Source organism: Grus americana, chromosome 3 (genome assembly GCF_028858705.1).
Source record: "Grus americana isolate bGruAme1 chromosome 3, bGruAme1.mat, whole genome shotgun sequence".
NCBI lineage: Eukaryota > Metazoa > Chordata > Aves > Gruiformes > Gruidae > Grus > Grus americana.
In genome coordinates this window covers 74,813,785-74,818,739 of record NC_072854.1, presented here as the reverse complement: position 1 = coordinate 74,818,739, position 4,955 = coordinate 74,813,785, and positions in this window count along the sequence as shown.

Sequence of the window (4,955 nt, the reverse complement as noted above, 5' to 3'; positions counted from 1 at the left end):
TTATCCGTGCTTCTTGGGTCTGCTTTGGTGCACCGTATGTTCTTACTCTCTCACACTTGCAAATGTACCACTGGTTTTTTTTTGTTTTCCTGTACCTTAAGCCTGTAGACAACTGCAGCACTTCAAGCCTTTCTGAGTGCTAGAAGTGCATTTTCTTCAAGAACCTATCTTATACAACATGTCACAAGACTAATGGACGGTTTGTAACTAGGGACGGTGTTGCAGACTCTGAGAACAAGTTTGGAAAAAAAGTTATGAAGATAACTCCAGTTGCTCACAGCATCATCTGCTTAAGTTTTTACCCCACTTTCATCCACTTCCACTTCATCGTTTGTGATGAATCTTGTATTTCTGCAATTTCTTTGGAAAAAATAGAACATAATATGCTACAGTCTTTTGGAGGCATGGCATATGTAAATGGCATATCTTTCAGAAATTTACTTTGAATTAAAATATAATAGGAGCAAATTATAAAGCTGATCAGCAAATTTTCAATTATTCTAATGCAAAATTTCCTGATAATAGGTCAGGAGTTTACGTGAGAGTCAGGGGGGAAAAAAACAATGAACAAAACAAACAACTTTTCCAATGCTGTCTCCAGCAAGTTCAAGCTGTGGAATCTAATGGCAAGGTCTTTTTGCGCAGGGACATAAAAATGATTAAAGTATAAAGGATTTTTATGCAACATCTGTTAAACTGGAACCATCATAAACACTTTATAAATTGCCTGTAGACAAAGATGTTATTGTATGTTATACTCACATAAACACACACACTCTCATGTGTGAGCACACACACACACAAAACCTGCTCATCTTTCTAGCCAAAATATTAAATTAAATCTGAAGGTGATATTCTCACCTCACTGAAATATTTGTGACAATCTCATTGACTCAAGCGGTTTGAACCGATCCCATTCCACACAGCCTTGAGTGCAATATACAGCATCATTTGATGCTTTGCCCTTTTAGCAGTTCATTTCAATTAGATTAAACTAGCTAGAACATCCTTCCTTTATGCAAGTTAATGAGTCAAGAGCAAGCATAGAAGTAAACCTACATGTAAGTGACAAGTAGAAACTGCACTGGCAATTTCAATGCACACTTCATGAGTGAAATGGAGGTGGCTTGCCCCTCATTTCTGAAGCTGTCATAGAAGCAAGGAGCTATAAACATTTATCCTATTTCAGTGACATTTCTAGATAGCCAATTTCATCACTAGTTCTCAAATGCTGGAACCATCAGTAAACAATACACTGCTGCAGGGATCATTGCATATAATTGTCTAAGTGTGTAGAAAAGTACCAGAGCAACACCTTATAAATAGCAGGCGTTTGCTAGGGTCTTTGGAGGCACTTGCACAATTGTTGGTTAAGTACAAAATCTCTTCACCATGTTACCAAATGTTTTACACACACTCTCTCCTCTGCTTTTCTAAAACCAGAGGTGGAATAGTAGTTATGCTTATTTTCTTCATTTTCTCTTCCACATTCTGCTGTCAAATAGCCCGCACCCTCATCCAAGGACTCCCCAGTAACTCCAACCATTTTGAACAGAATGGTCAAAGGGTTAAGCTGCACCAGGAAGGACTGATAAGAGTTCAACAACCCTCCCTCTGCATGGGCTCCACAACAGCAGTCACAGCTGAGTCCTGTGATTTGGGGCAGTGGAGACAGGAACTACTTGCCTGCTAAGCCCAAAAAAGTGTAGCCGTGACCTGCCGGGCACCAGTCTTTGAGGAGCCTGAGTGCAAACAGATACTCACTTTCTTATAGACTCTTTGAAGAAGAAAACAGAATTAAAAAGAAAAATAGACATACGGGTTGATTTCCAGGCCCTATTAGATGCTGCTTCTCCATTTGTGTTGTGCAGCTCCACATGTAAAGAGTGACTAGGACTCACAGGCAGGATGGCAATTGTGGTACAGTAGGAGAATAACAAACTCAAGGAAGGACAAGCTTGCATATGGGACAGGCACCAACCAACAGAAACCTGGAGTAGGCTATAGCAGATCACTGCAGTGGTTTTGCTGAACCATTTCCCAAAGCAGTGCTACTGCTAGGCATTACATGCTGGGACACTTGGGCATGGCTCAACACTGCCCACCAGGCTGCTCCGGTCTACGCCATCCTTTAGCTTAGGTATAGTTTCTCCAAAGCTCTCTGTCTAGGAAATGGAGAAGGCTTTTGCCCTCCAACCTAGCAGTGACATGGTGAAGTTGTCCCCCATGTACAAAGACTTCTAGCACACCACATGCTAAATGCCACTGCTGCTGAACTGGGCACCATTTCTAAGTATTTACAGCTGAGTTCACTTGTCAGCTGCTTACATTTAAGGCAAGGGAAAGGACTGCATTTTCTCCTAATTGCCTCCAGTAGATGCTGCTGTCACTCTCCATGGCATTAACGCTCCTCATAGCTCTGTTAAAGGCAATTGCAGGGTCCCTGTTTTTTCCAGATACTTTTTCAGCAACACAGAAACCCCAGTAGTTAATTCTTTAGATCTTTCCATTGTAAAGATGACACTCAGTTTGCTCACTTCCTAACATCTCTGTTTCTCATACGTCTGTCTGACTTTGTTCTGCTGGTTTCTTATATTTGGCAGCAGCCAGAACAAATTAACGTATCAAAGACAAAAACTTTCTCTACTAGAAAAACATCCTCTCTGTGTCTATGTCCCTTTCCTGGGATACATTAGTGTCTATGGCCAGAAATTGCAGAGATGGGCTTATCCACCAGGTCTTCTGCACTCTGTATTCCTTCATGTCTAGTGCAAGGACATAATTAGTTTGTAGCTTGGCTACCTTTTTCCTTCCTGAACCCCTTCCCACCTTACCCACAGCAGCTCCTGCCGTTAGAAGCCGTCCACATTATCCCTCTGGGGTCGCTGCCCAAAGCGCCCTCTGGTCTGTGAATCAGAGCTGCGTAAGCCTCACTTTTATCAGTTGTTGTGGTTGTTTTTGAAAAGGAAATAAAAATATCTTCCTTATTTCCCAGCTTCCTGTGGATCTATGCCATAGCATTACCCTTTGGAGCTCTTACATGAGCTCCTTTAGTTCACTCTCACCTGTCTTGCAGCTGTGCCCTTCCTTAGAGGCTGCCTTTTGAGATTTTCCCCTCCAAGAAACTTAATCTTGCTTTTGGTCCTTTCTCCTCTTAGCAAATAAGTGATATCTAAGTGACTGTTTTCTGACTTTTTCTGATTCTGAAATTTAGGGAAATTATGTTTATGTGAATTTATTCAATAAGATGTGACCTGTGTTCCGACATTGTTTGCAATTTCTCTTGCAGGGGATTTTTCTGAGCTTACAGTAAACCCAATTTCAAGGGTCAACTTCTATTTAAAAAGCCTCCTACTGTTGTTTATATTTTAACCACTGTGCTAACTAATGTACCCTGACTCTGAAATAAGATCTGATAAACTTCCACCTACGGTAGGCCTCACAGTGGTCAAATAAATGAGAACAAACACCACAAGACCAGAACTGGGGAAAGATTCAGACACTGTGTGGATCTATGAGGCAAAAGAGGAAAGGAGGAAAGGCACGAAAGGAGACAGATAAATCAACATCTTGGGCCCATCTGCTTTGTTTCATAGAATCATAGAATCATTTTGATTGGAAAAAAGACCTTTAAGATCATCGAGTCCAACCATAAACCCAACATTGCCAACTCCACCACTGAACCATGTCAGTAAGTGCCACATCTGTTTATCTCCCTGGCTTAGCATTAGTGGTCTCCCAAGCCTACACAGATATCCCATGCTTTGCTGCTGTTCACAAGTTGCATTAAAACAGCTTCAAGCACAGAAGACAACCAGATAACATGGTATTATGGCACCCTGCAGGAGAAAAATAGCACAGGACTACAAGCAGGATCAGCTCCAGATTTTTCACATAATCTGTAAAATAGCAGTTAATCTGGTTCCCATACTAGAATGCCTCTCTTACATATTTATTCCTGCACCCCTAGCTTTATCCCAAGCCTTCAGTACAATGCAATTTCTACTTAAAGTGAGCGGAATAAGGAGGTGGATAGTCCCAATAGCTTTTAAAAGGAACTCATGATCCTATGAACTTTTTGCCTTCGATTGCAGAAGACTGAACTGCATGATCCAGCAGCGCCCATTCAAGTCTGTTTTCTTCATCCACTATTTAGCCCCCTCCTGACTCTGGTGAGTCACTAGCACATTTGATTCGACAAGTTGTTTTGAAGCAACAAGTGACCCAACTGCAAGAGTAGACATGAAATGGTTCTGCGGTGCAACTTTTCCAAGGCAAAGGCCGCTTGGGAAATGCAGAGTGAACTGATGTTGAAATCGGGATAACACATGGATGAGCAAAGTCTGACACCCTCACTGGATGAGTTTATGCATGCAGTGTGAGATTAAATGTCTGGTAAGGAAGAACACTAAATAGCTTTAAGTCATGAGGCCTAAAGCTAAAGTTATGCTATTGAACTAAAATGAACCCTTACTCCCAAACAGAAGGGGGGAGGAAAAAAAAGCCTAGGTCAAGGAAACATAGGAGAGCAGGAATTCTTTAATGAAGAAGTAAAATTAAACTATTTGACAGAGTGAATATTTTCTCAATCTGACAATAGTGTTTACCCTGAGATTAAATGGGAATTGGTCCTTATAAATCAATACAGATATGCATGGCTGAAATTACCATTGAGACTCTAGAGTCAGGAGAAATTCAAATTCTGCCAGGACACATGATTTCCCATGTGTACCAGCAACATTATTGCTGTCTACTCTTTAGCAAAGAAAGACCTAACCATTTGAGAACAAAAACATGCCCCGCAAAACAAGAGAGCGCCTTCGCATTTCCTAGCATCCGGTACAAATGATTGAGTCCGATTTGGTAATCCATCCAATTCAAGGTTGTTTGAATGGCCACACCACGGCAAAGGGGGTCACAGCATGGGAGAATGATTAACTTAACCTGCCTGCCTT